The following is a 14,055-nucleotide window of genomic DNA, read 5'->3' as shown; positions in this document are numbered from 1 at the left end:
CCGGGAAGGTCACCAAGGAACAGATTAGCTGACCCTCCTTCTCTGTTTGTGGATAGCTGGTGGGCTGAATGGTTCTTGTGATTGTGAGCAGTAGGCTAAAATCAAAAGAATCAACATTGCCTGGGGCCGATGTGGTGACTCAACAGACTTATGCCCCACCTGCTAGAGCTGGACTCCCACAAGGGTGCCAGTTCATGTCCCAGCTGCCCAACTTCTGATCTTGATGCCTGCTTATGGCAGGGGCAGGCAGTAAAGGATTGCCCAAGAGCTTAGGCCCTGTCATCTCCATGGAAGAAGTTCCTGGCCTCGGCTTTGGATTGGCTGAGCTCTTGGCCATTGCGACCACCTGGGGAGTGAACTCATGGATGGAAGATCTTTCTGTCTCTCCTTCTTCCCGTAAATCCATCTCTCAAGTAAAAACTAAAGCTAAAAAAATGCAGAATCTCAGGCTCCACACCAGACCTACTAAGTTAGTTTCTCATTAAAAGAGTGAACATTTTGGGCCCAGCACTGTGGCCTAGTGTCTAAAGTCCTAGCCTTGAACACGCCAGGATCCCATATGGGTGCCAGTTCTAATCCCGGCAGCTCCACTTCCCATCCAGCTCCCTGCTTGTGGCCTGGGAAAGCAGTCGAGGATGGCCCAAAGCCTTGGGACCCTGCACCTGCGTGGGAGACCCGGAAGAGGTTCCTGGTTCCCGGCTTCGGATCAGCACAGCACCGGCTGTTGCAGTTACTTGGGGAGTGAATCATTGGACGGAAGATCTTCCTCTCTGTCTCTTCTCCTCTCTGTATATCTGACTTTGTAATAAAAATAAATAAATCTTAAAAAAAAAAAGAATGAATATTTCCTGCCAGGTGGAAATTGTATGAAATTCATATTTGAGCATCCAGGAGCTTGGGGTTTTAGTGGAACTCTGCTGTGCCCCTCCAGGACATAGTACTGGTGACCCCCAGCTATTTTTTTTTTAAATATTGATTTACTTTTATTTGAAAGGCAGATTTACAGAGAGGAGAGACAGAGATCTTCCATCCACTGGTTCACTCCCTAAATGGCTGCAACAACCAGAGCCGAGCAGGTCTGAAACTAGAAACCAGAAATTTCTGAGTCTGCCACATGAGCGTGCGGACCCAAGGACTTGGGCCATCCTTAACTGCTTTCGCAGACCACAGGCAGGGAGCTGGATGGAAAATGGGACAGCCAGGATGCAAACTGGTGCCCATATGGGATCTTGGCTCACGTGAGGTGAGGCATTGAACCACTAGGCCACCACGCCGGGCCCCCACATTTCTCCATTTTGTTGACACAGTGCTGCTCTCTCTCCTTCCCAAGCACAGTTCCTAAGAGTCCCCTTTGGGCTTGGGCTGTGCCATCTGGAATGCCACCATCTGATGAGCCTTGTCACCTGCCCAGGAGACACGGGTGGAGTGCCTGGCTCCTGGCTTTTGCTTGTATCAGTTCTGGAGCACATGGCTGTTTGGAGAGCAAAGCAGCAGATGTTAGACTCATGTGCTCACTTTGTGTCTCTCTCCATGCCTGCAAGTCAGTAGATGTGATACCATAAAATGACTTGGGCCAGCATTGTGGTGGATTGAGTAAAGTTCCTGCCATGATGTTGGCATCCTACCTGCGTGCCAGTTTGAGTCCAGCTGCTCTACTTTGATCCAACTCCCTGCTTGTGGTCTGGGAAGGCTGCAGAGTATGCTCCAAAGCCTTGGGCTCCTGCACCCGTGTGGGGGACCCAGAACAAGCTCCTAGCACCCAGCTCTGGGTCCAGTCCCAGCTCTGGCCACTGCAACCATTTGGGCAGTGAACTAGTGGACGGAAGATCTTTCTCTCTGTCTACTTCTGTAAATCTGTCTTTCAAATGAAAACGAAAAATAAAACTGGCGGATCTCAGGCCTTATATCAGACCTATTATGCCAGATTCTCAATAAAAGAATGAAAATTTCCTGCCAGATGGAAATTGTATGAACTCCCCATTTGAGCATCCAGGTAGGTAGGGTCTTTGCTGACCACCCCAAGACCCTCCCATCACTCGGCACAACTCCACTGCCCTGTGGCCTTTTGGGGGAGTGGATGGATGAACGCTTATCAGCAATCCACTGCCTGGAGCAGGAGCCCCACCGAGGCAGGAACCTGCCTTCCAGGGTCAGCCTGGAGGAGCTTGGAGGAGCGATGGGAGCGCAAGGTGTTTCTGAGCAGCTCAAGCAAGGCAGCAGGTGAGAACAGGGCAGTAAAGGAGGGCCAGGCTTGGCTCAGAGGGTGGGCTCATAAGGGAGGGGCCCAGTACCTAAGGGGTGGGCTGGAGGGGCCTCAGAGATTCCCCCCTCTGTCCTGCCCTAGGAATGCACACTCCTCAAGCCTCCTCAGTGGAACCTGGAGAAGAGGTGGGTGGGATCAGACAAGGCGGCCTGGGGGCTATGGCTTCTTCTTGATCACAAATGACTTCGAATAGTGTTAGATTTACCAAACAGAAGTTGATTGGTAAAGCAGAGTTCTTGGGTATCCCCGCCTTCCTTCATGGGCTAAATATCACACCTGTTGTTTTGTTTGTTTGTTTTTTGTTTTAAGATGTATCTAGTTGAAAGGCAGAGTTACAGAAAGAGGCAGTGAGAGAGGAAGATGTTCCATCTGGTGGTCTACCCCCAAATGGCTACGCCTGAGGTTGGACCAGGCCATAGGAGAAACCTGGAATTCCATCTGGACGTCCACGTGGGCGGCAGGACTTGGGCCATCTTCTGCTTCCCCCTTCCTGCCCCGCCCCCGGTGCATCATCAGGGAGCTAGATGGGAAGCACAGCAGTGGGGATTTGAACCAGCGTTAATAATGGGACGAGGGCATCTTAGGTGGCGGCTTAACCTGGTGCTACACCACAATGCTAGCCCCAGGTCAGACTTCATGTCGTTTACATATATGCCCAGGTGTGATGCCTGTTTCTAATTTTTAAAACTGTTTCCATACTGTCAAGCACAGTACTACATTCATATCCCAACAACAGTGCTTAAGGGTCTTCCATGGGAATGGCATTGTGCTACCTGTATTGCCAGCATCTGACGATCCCTTATTAGACCACCGGTTTGAGTCCCGGCTGCTCCACCTCTGATCCAGCTCCCTGCTAATGTGCCTGGGGAAGCAGCAGGAAGATGTCCCAGCTAGTTGGGCCTTGTCATCATAGGGGAGGCAGAGACGGAGCTCCTGGTTCCTGGCTTTGCCTGGACCAGCCCTGGCCACGTGGCCGTCTGGGCAGCGAAGCAGCAGATGCTAGACTGATGCTGAGATCACTCTCTCTGCTCACAAATAAACAAATCTGACAACATAAAATGAAGTGGGGCCAACATGTGTTATCGTGGGCAAAGTCTCTGCCTGCAATGTTGGCACCCATGTGGGTGCCAGTTAGAGCCCCAGCTGTTCTACTTCTGCCCCGGCTCCCTGTCAATGCACCTGGGCACCCACGTGGAGACCTAGAAGCAGCTCTGGCTTCTGGCTTTGGATTGGCGCAGCTCCAGCCGTTGCAGCCATTTGGAGAGTGAACCAGTGGATGGAAGCTTTCTCTCTTTCCCTCTCTTCTGTCTCTAACTCTGACTTTCAAATAAATTAATCTTAACCAAAAAATAATCCTGGGCCCTACGTGATAGATCAGTAGCTAAATCCTTGCCTTGCACGTGTCGGAGTCCCACATGGGTACCGATTTGGCTAGACTAGACAAAGCGGTAACACCTGTTGACATATGTGAGGGCCAGGTGTGGAGACAGGTTGACTAAGTTGCAACCTGTATGGGTATGCATGAGACCTTGGGACACAGGCTGGGCCAGACTGGGCTGCAGCAGAGGCTGGGATCAGGCCTGGTGGAGGTCATTGAGGGTCACCCTGACTAGGCTGTGGCACTCGCTGGTGTGTGTGATGACCACGTTTGTGGCAGGCTTGCTGGGCATCCATTGGTTCATGTGAGAGATGAAGTTGGGCTGGAAGTGACCAGGCAGCTGCATGCACAGCATGTTGCTGGGGCAACAAGTGTTGGCTGGTGCAGAAGACAGAACAAACCTGACCCTAGATTCTGAGTCACACAAGGATCAAGTCTGAGGTCACCCCAGGTCAGATTTCTTGGGGGGGGGGGTGCTCCCCAGCTAGACTATTGAACTTAGACCCAGACACAGGGAAAATCACAAGATATGTGGTTCAACCTTGGAATGCTTGTGTCAGGACCGGGCCTCCTCAGTTGCTGATGTTTGTGCAGTGGACAGCATGCCCAGATGTACACAAGGGATATGATGGCCAGCTCATCTAGGCCAACAGAAGATGTCGGGCGCTTCGTCAGAGGCCAGAAAGCAGAACAGGTTGGACCACTCTTCTGGCCAAGCTTTGCAATGTGTTCCTGGGCCTATGGATGCACGGAGATAGACCTGATCAGCCAATAGACTCTTATGGGGTGTGAGCGAGAACACACCAGACATATCTAAGGTTTGTTAAGGAGTCTTTATTAACCAAGTTTGGTGATAATAGAACACACCAGGAATAGCAAATCACAAGTCCATACAGCAATCCAACCAATCATAATCCAACCAAACATAACCCCAAGAGGAACATACAGTCATTACCCTTAAGTCCATCATCCATTAGGCTGAAGGCCTATATCCCAGTGTCCCCAGCAATGTAAGTCATCCTAAGAGACATGCAGTGAATAACCAGGACACGCTTACAAAGCCGCAGACATTCACCTTTCCCTGGCTTCTCTGCCCACATTCCATCACTGCTAGGTCTCACCTGTCCTGGAACTCCCGATAGCACACAAACCAGAAATAACATTGCTATACCCATTGTCCCATCTAAGCAGTATACAGGGACCATGCTCAGGGGATTACCAGTCCTGGGTCAGCCAAGAGTGGAGGTGCCAGAGCAGGGGAAGTACCTGACAGAAAGAGTGAGCTTCACGAGCTTTTTTTAATTTAATTTTATTTTTTATTACAGCCAGATATACAGAGGAGGAGAGACAGAGAGGAAGATCTTCCGTCCGATGATTCACTCCCATAGTGAGCCGCAACGGCCGGTGCATGCCGATCCGAAGCCGGGAACCAGGAACCTCTTCCAGGTCTCCCACGCGGGTGCAGGGTCCCAAAGCCTTGCACCGTGCTCAACTGCTTTCCCAGGCCACAAGCAGGGAGCTGGATGGGAAGTGGAGCTGCTGGGATTAGAACCGGCGCCCATATGGGTTCCCAGGGCGTTCAAGGCGAGGACTTTAGCCGCTAGGCCAAAAATAAATAAATCTTAAAAAAAAAAAAAATCACTCAAGTAACACCCTCTAACCACTCTTCCCCTGGGATCTCTAAGGTATCATCAATGACCATCCCCTATCCCCAGGTGCTGATGTAGTTTGACAGAGAGGAGTGACCCCTTCCCACCTCCCCTAGAGAAAAAAAAAAGACAGAAGAAAGAAGCCAAAACATTTTTCCTACCCACATTCACCCATTCCTGACCCTACCCACTCTAATCAGAGGCCTACACGGGCTTACATACCTCTCAACCATGTAAACAATACTAAGAAGAACATAAAGCATTTAAAAAAGACACACACAATATATAATTTAAACAGAAAAAAAGAGTTTCCTTTTCTCCATCACCAACATTTTTTAAAATAAGGATTTATTTGTTTGAAAGGTAGAGTTATAGAGAAAGAAAGAGAAACCTTTGGTCCTCTGGTTCACTTTCCAATGGCTGTGCTAGCGCTTGGGCTGCGCCAGCGGTTTCATCAAGTCTCCCATGTGGACGCAGTGGTCCACAGTTAACCATCTTCCGTTGTGTTCCCAGGAGCATCACAGGGAGCTGGCCCGGCAGTGAAGGGGCTGGGACTCAAGCTGGTGCCCACATAGGATACCTGCTTTGCAGCTAACATCTTTACCATCATGCCGCAACGCAGCCCCACCAGCATGTCTGACAGCGGTCAGGTGACAATCTCATTGTGATTTTGATGTGACAGTGAGTGACATTAAGTACTTTAAAAAAATTTTTATTTGAAAGAGTTAACAGAGAAGCTAAGAGGGAAGACATGGAAACATTTTCTATCCTCATCTTCTGGTTTATTCCCCAAATATATGGGGACAGAGCTGAGCTGGTCTGAAGTTGGGAGTAGGAACTTCTTCCGGGTCTCTCACATGGGTGTAGGGTTCCAAGCATGTGGGCCATCCTCTGCTACATTCCCAGCGCTCCCAAGCCGTTAGCTGGATGGCAAGTGCAGTGGCTGGGGATTTGAACCAGTCCCCTATGGGATTCCAGCACTGTAGGTGGAACAGTCCTTCACCTTGGTGTTGGCCCTTAAGCACATTTTTTAAAAAATGTTTTTGTTGGATGGCATTTTTTAATTTGTTTTTAAAGATTGATTTGGGCTTGGCAGCATGTCCTAGCGGCTAAAGTCCTCGCCTTGAACGCCCCGGGATCCCATATGGGCGCCGGTTCTAGTCCCGGCAGCTCTGCTTCCCATCCAGCTCCCTGCTTGTGCCTGGGAAAGCAGTCGAGGATGCCCAAGGCTTTGGGATCCTGTACCCGTGTGGGAGACCCAGAGGAAGTTCCTGGCTCCTGGCTCCAGATCGGTACAGCACCGGCGTTATGGTCGCTTGGGGAATGAATCATCGGACAGAAGATCTTCCTCTCTGTCTCTCCTCCTCTCTGTATATCTGACTTTGTAAAAATAAATAAATCTTAAAAAAAATAAAGATTGATTTTTTTTATTGGAAAAGAAGATTGACAAAGAGAAGGAGAAACAAAAAGATCTTCCATCTGCTGGTTCACTCCCCAAATGGCCACAACAGAGCCAATATGAAGCCAGGAGCTAGGACCTTCCCCCCCGCGTATCCCACACAGTGCAGGCTCCCAAGGCTTTGCCTCTGCTGCTTTCTCAGGCCACAAGTAGGCAGCTGGATGGGAAGTGGAGTAGCCTGGACATGAACCAGTGTGCATATGGGATCCTGGAGCATGCAGGCCACTAGGCTGTCGTGCCAGGGTGTGTGCTGGAGCAGAGCTGGGACTTGCACCCAAGCACTTTGTTATGTGATGCGAGTGACCCACACTGGGGCTAACCTGCTAAGCCAAATGCCTGTCCAGCTATGGCTTTTAAATAAAAAAAAAAAAAGTATGTATTTTTTTTAAAGATTTCTTTTTTTTTTTTTACAAAGTCAGATATACAGAGAGGAGGAGAGACAGAGGAAGATCTTCCATCCAATGATTCACTCCCCAAGTGAACCGCAACGGCCGGTGCACGCCGACCCGAAGCCGGGAACCTGGAACCTCTTCCAGGTCTCCCACACGGGTGCAGGGTCCCAATGCATTGGGCCGTCCTCAACTGCTTTCCCAGGCCACAAGCAGGGAGCTGGATGGGAAGTGGAGCTGCCGGGATTAGAACCAGCGCCCATATGGGATCCCAGGGCGTTCAAGGCGAGGACTTTAGCCTCTAGGCCACGCCGCCCGGCCCATCATTCCATATTTTATAAGATAGATTTATTAAAGGTGAGGAGGGTAACAGATCCACACACACCTCTGGTTCCGATTAGAATGTAGCAGGGCTTGCAGGGGTCGGGGGAGAAGTGGGTGAGATAAATGTTGCTGTTTTCCCTTCTGTGTCCAAGAAAGAGGAGGGAGAAGGGAGAGGTGGGAGAACGCACCTTGCTGTCACACTGTATCAGTGCACAGGATGGAGACAGTCGTTTGAGGTCCTGATGTTGGGGAGAATGTCCTGAAGGTGTTACTGGATAGTCTTTATTGTTTGGAGAAATTGTCAACTTAACTAAATCAGAGTTGATAAATTCTTTCTGGCCTTGTCTACCTCAGTGTGTCCACAGACCTAGGCACTTGTTATAAAGCTTGGCCTGGAGTGTTGTTCAACCTGTCCTTTCCATCCTTTGATGAGTTACTCGAAGTCTTCTGTTGACTTAAATGAGCTGGCTGTCTTGTCTTTCATGTTCATCTGGGTATGTTCTTCATTCTTGCACAAGGTTCAGCCACTGAGGTGGCCCAGTCCTAAAATTTGTGCTCCAGGGTCAGACCACATGTCTATGTGGCTTTACCTTGAGGCCAGAATGCAAGGGTTTTGTTAGGGAGCCGCCAAGAAAACTCCCAGACCTTGCTTTTGGGTGTGACACCAGCAAATGCATGTATCAGTGGGGGCAGCTGCCTGGTCAGTCCCATGCCCAGCCTTGGCTCTCACATGAACTGGAGGGTACAGCAGCCTAGCTCAGCCCAGCCTGCTCCTAGATCCAGCTCTCACGTGTTACGGTAGGTGTTGTGGCCTAGCAGGGTCATCCTCCAAGATCCCCTACCAGGTCCACTCCCAGCCCCAGTTCCTGTATGTTCTGGCAGGTGCTGTGGCCTAGTCAGGGTGATCCCAAAGCACCCTACCAGACCTGGCCCCAAACGTGGTTCTCAGGAGCACTGAGCACTGGTGAGTGCTGTGACCTAGCCTGGCCCAGTCTGTCTGCTCCCAGCCCTGGCTTTTGTGTGAGTGCTTTGGCTTGACCCAGGGAAGCCCTCACACTTCCCTTCCTGATCGACCCCATATCCACTCCCTTGATCGCCTGTGGATGCAATGGATGGATCCTTGGCAACACATCAATCAGCTCCCAGATATCTCCATTCTGCCCTGTCCCAGTCCCCCAGCCTCTACTAATGCACAGCCCCTACCTACTACATACTTTTGGCGGCAATGGTGTGCGTGGGGGGGGTAGCACTGGCTGGGTTGCACCTGTGGTAGCATGGCTAGTGCTGCCCCTTCCCGTCACAGATCACTTTAAAAAACAGAAAAAGCAACTATGTTAGCATACCAGTATAGTAACACAGCATTGGCATGAACCAGGCCCAGAATGTCCACTCGCTTTTGCCTGTTTTTCTCCCAGCAGTATAATGTGTGCCAAGGTACAGAGCCACTAAGGCAGTTGCCTACAGCAGGGGGGTAGCGGTGGCTTTGGGTTTGGTCCTTGGTGGAGGCCATGACCAGGGACAGCATAGCCAGGCCAATGAGGGCTTCAGGACATGGGGAGCACACTCACCTGTGAGGACACCAGAAACTGTTACAACATACACTGAAAATGGGCGATTGCTGACACAGTTTGATTCGAATGGATTTAAATGAATTACCTTCATTTCAGACATCACAAGATAATGCATTTTGTTTAAATTGGGTGGGGGGGCAAAACCTATACAAAATAAATTCTATCATGTTAACCATTAAAAAAAAATTTTTTTTAGAATTTTTTTCCCCCTGTCTCATTCCTTAGATGCCAGAAACGAATAATTCAATTCAGATTTCCCACATACTGCACATGGGTAGCAGGGACCCAAATACTCGGGCCCTCACCTGCTGCTGCGGCCTCCTGGATGGCACATCAGGTGGGCACGGGGGGCTTGAGCCCAGGTACTCTGCCATGTGATGTACATACTGCAGCCGCTCTACCACAGACCCACCACATCGCCCCTATTTTAAAAAAAGATTTATTTATTTTCATTGGAAAGGCAGATTTTTATAGAGAGAAGGAGAGACAGAAAGATCTTTCATGTGCCGGAGTCCAGCTCCAGACGAGTTCAGAACTCAAGACGGGTGTGTGGATGAGGCGTAAAAAGGAAAGAAAGCGGACCACTACAACTTTATGATCATAATGGACAATGTGGGAAAGCTGGCCGCTTTATACAGAAACAGTCAAACTCTGGCTCAGACTTTTTGCGTCATGGTCAAGCGGGGGTTTCTAAGGATAATTCTGGCATTTGTTTCACCTAAAAACTCTAGAAGTTCCTGCTACAATTCTTATTCTACAACTCAATCTTGTATCACAAAGAAAAGGAGAACCTAAAGATCCAGGAAAGAATGAAACCCTGGGCCCGGCGGCATGGCCTAGCGGCTTAAGTCCTTGCCTTGAACGCCCCGGGATCCCATATGGGCGCCGGTTCTAGTCCCGGCAGCTCCACTTCCCATCCAGCTCCCTGCTTGTGGCCTGGGAGGGCAGTCAAGGACGGCCCAATGCATTGGGACCCTGCACCCGTGTGGGAGACCCGGAAGGGGTTCCAGGTTCCCGGCTTCGGATCGGCGCGCATCGGCCCGTTGCGGCTCACTTGGGGAGTGAAACATCGGACGGAAGATCTTCCTCTCTGTATATCTGACTTTGTAATAAAAATAAATCTTAAAAAAAAAAAAAAGAATGAAACCCTAATACAGGTCCCTTGATTAGCATAAGGTCAAATACAGGTCCCTTGATTAGCATAAGGTCAAAGGGGACAGCCAAGACAATATGAATAATACAAGGCCCTTTTGTAAGACGTTATTATTGACATTAACCTCCAAGCTCACATTGAATAAAAAAGCCAACTCCACAGCAGCAAACAATGCCTGAATGGATTAGAATTCTTCCACAGGGTGGTCCGGTGTCCATGTCAAGGAAGGTGGAGCTGCATTCAGGTGGTTATAGAGACATCTGCGGGCCCTGCCGTACTGCGGGAATTTCCTTGCGGCCCTGCCTGCAATGGAACAATACTCTTCACACCTTCCTGTCCCCCACATCCACTGCCGGGACCCCAGCACACAACAGCCAGAGCTTAGCTGATCTCATGCCAGGAGCCGGAGCTTCTTCTGGTCTTCCTCGCAGGTGCAGGGGTACAAGCACTTGGCCATTCTCTGCTGCTTTCCCAGGCCACAAGCAGGGAGCTGGATGGGAAATGGAGTAGCTGGGACTTAAACCGGTGCCCGTATGGGACATTGGTGCCACAGGCAGAGGACTAGCTTGCTATGCCAGTGCACTGGCTCCACCTCTTCCCCATTCTGAAGTGATTAGTTCTGCAACAATGCAGTATTTTGCATTGTTGTGAAAGGAATCTCTAGGCACGTTTCCAAAGCGGAAAGGCTGGATCCGTGAAACAACAACTCAACTAGGTGAATGTTCTAGTGGGTGATTTAAACTTCCATGAAGATGCTGGGACAGGATTCTCACCCCCACGTCGCCCTGGCGACCTTGCACCTGCTTAGAGATCAGCCTCCCGTGGCTGCGGCACCTCACACTTAGCCCCGCCCCCTGCCCCACTCACTGGCTCTGTGGTCATGGTCATGGTCAGGCTGCCTGCACCCGAGGGCGCTGGCCTCAGAGTACCTGTCAGTGAGGGGGGAGGCCGGAGCCCAGAGGGAGGGGAGAGCTGGTCCCCAACCCCAGCTACCTTTCTTTTTTGATATTTACCTGGTTGAGAAGGATGTATGCCCGTGGGAATCACCGATTAGGATGAGAAAGTTGGAGGAATAGGGGAAGGTGGATGAGACCATTGTTTCCAATTTTCTTTTTCTTTTTTTTTGAAGATTTATTTATTTTTGTTGAAAGGCAGCTATACAAAGAGAAAGAGACAGAGAGGAAGATTTTCCATCTGTTGATTCACTCCCCAAGTTGCCACAACAGCCGGTGCTGCGCCGATTTGAAGCCAGGAGCCTCTTCTGGGTCTCCCACGCGGGTGCAGGGTCTCAAGGCTTTGGGCTGTCCTGGATTGCTTTCCCAGGCCACAAGTAGGGAGCTGGATGGGAAGTGGGGCCATCGGGATTAGAACACGCATCCATATGGGATCCTGGCGCATGCAAGGTGAGGACTTTAGCCAATAGGCTACTGTGCCAGGCCCTCCAATTTTCTTCCTCCTGTGTCTGGCAGAAGGGGGGAGAGAAGAGGAGAATCCACACTTAGCATCATAACCATGTCAGTACCCAGGGATGGGGAACGACCACCCGATGTCATCCCAGGGTCCCCGATGTGGAGCACGCTCCGAGGGTTCTGCTCAAGTGGTTTCAGTAGTTCTGAGATGCTGCCAATCTCACCGCTCCAAGGATGAGGAAACCTTTCCAAGGTCCACTGGCTGCCATAGTCCACTTGAGAGTCTCCATTTGCCCAGATCTTTGTTGTCAAAACCTGTCCAGGAGAGCTGTCCCAGTTTGTTCTGTCCTTCATCCTCTGCTATGGTACTAGATGTCCTCTGCAGGCCCCAGTGGCCTGCTGTATTCCCCATGTGCATCTGGGCATGCCGTCCACTGCACTGTTTCGGCAACTGAGGAGGCCCAGCTCTGACACATGCACTCCATGGTCAGACCACAGATCCTGTTTTCTTCTCCATGTTTGGAGTTCTGAGTCCAGTGGTCCACTTGGAGAAGGGGTCTCCAAAGAAACCTCACCAGAGGTGACCCCAGACCTGACTCCCGTGTGTGTCAGCCAGTGTAGGGTCAGCCTACACACACGGTGCTTGCAGCTGCTGGGTCAATTCTGTCTTCAGCCCCATCTTATGTGAACCAATGGATACTGAAGCCCAGCCTAAGCCTGCCCAAGACACAGCCCTCAGGTATACCAGCAGGAGCTGCAGCCTAGTTGGAGTGACCCCCAGTAATCCCTACCAGGTCTGCCCTCAGCCCCGGTTCCTGCACATGCTGGCATGTACAGCAGACTGACCCAGTCTGTCCCACATCCCATTCGGCTTTTGTACACACCAATGGATGCTGCAGTCTCCACTATCCACTCCACATTCATGTCAGTGGGTACTGCCTGTCTAACCAGGTCCACCCCCAGATCTGGTTCTTAGGTTCACCGGTGGGAACTGCAGCTCATCAGGGGTTGCCCACAATTTCCCTACTGGGCCCACTCCCAACCCTGGATCTTGCACTTTCCAGATAGTCCTGCGGTCCAGTCTGGCAGGACCTCCCCATAGACCTGGCACTTGCCAGCTGATCCTGTGGCAAGGCCAGACCAGACTGCGCTTGTTCTGGCTTCCACCTGCATCAGTGGTTATGATCACTTAACACAGCCTGACTTTCCCCCTAATCCAACTCACATGCAGGCCAGCAGGTATTGTAGCCCTGCCCAGTTTGTTCTGCACCAGTCATCAGCAGGAACAGTGGCCAGCATGGACGCCCCTGCAGCCTCCCTTATGGGTGCATCTTCCTCTCCCTCCAGGGTCTTGCATGCGCCTGTGCGTGTCGTGGCTCAGTCTGGCATGGCCCACCTCACCTTGGGATTTGCCAGTGGGTGCTGCAGCCTGGTTTGGGTCAATCTGCTCCCAGTTCCAGCTCATGCTGGTGGGTGCTATAGCCTAGCCCAGCCCAGCCAGCCCCCAGTCCTGGACCTAATGCGATCTGACTGGTATTGCAGCCTAACCTGGCCCATCCCACTGTCCTGATTCTCACATCTGCCAGTGGATGCTATGAACTGGCCCAGCCTGGTTCACCTCCAGGCCTGACCCACACGTATGTATGCCAGTGGGTACTGTAACCTGACCTGGTCTAGGCTGCCCCCAGGGCAACCCCAGCTTTCCATGGTTCCTTGGACAGGGCACCTGTGTGTTCTTGGCCTTGGAGCCTTCATCTGATTGCAGAAGGCTCCCTCTGAGCACCTTCTCCCCAGCTTCTAGCTCAGGGACCTGGGAGAAGTTTCTGGAACCTGGAACTGGACAAGGCAGGAGATTCTGGGTTCCCATTTGACAGATGGGTAAAGCCTGTTGATTTCTGAGCTAGGAGGATGGTGGCCAGGAGAGGGGCTGGGTCAGAGCCAGATCCCAGACTGGCTGAAGGACAGTCCTCAGTCCAGGCCTTGACTTGGTGCTGGTGCAGCAGGACTCCCTTGGGGTTCTGGGCGCTCCCTCTGCTGCAGGGATGACGGGGTGGGGGTGGGGGACCAGCTTTGCAGAGCACAGAGCAGCACTGCCCCCTTCCTTGCACTCCCCATCCAGTCTCATTACCCATTTCTGCAGCCTGGCTTCTAGTTGTTCTTGAGTCAGAATAATAACGGCTCGGGCAAAGCCAGGGCGCAGGGGTCCACACCGGCACAGGGAACCCCGGGCTGCTGTCTGGGAAGTTGAAGCCAGAATGCCAAACTCCTGGCACCCCACCTGTGCCTCGGATGCCCAGCTATGGGGTGGTGAATGACAGACCCAAAGAGGGGCTGAAAGTCGGGGGTGGGGGAGGGGGAGATCAGGCCTCCTGGGGAGGGGTGGCAGCCCGAAACAGCTCTCATGTTCTGCCACTCCCCGGCTGGCCCTTTAAAGTCGAGACCATGATGTCACCATAGTTA

The sequence above is a fragment of the Ochotona princeps genome, chromosome 4, assembly GCF_030435755.1.
Source record: "Ochotona princeps isolate mOchPri1 chromosome 4, mOchPri1.hap1, whole genome shotgun sequence".
NCBI classification, from domain to species: Eukaryota; Metazoa; Chordata; class Mammalia; order Lagomorpha; family Ochotonidae; genus Ochotona; species Ochotona princeps.
Note: the sequence above shows the minus strand (reverse complement) of the source record.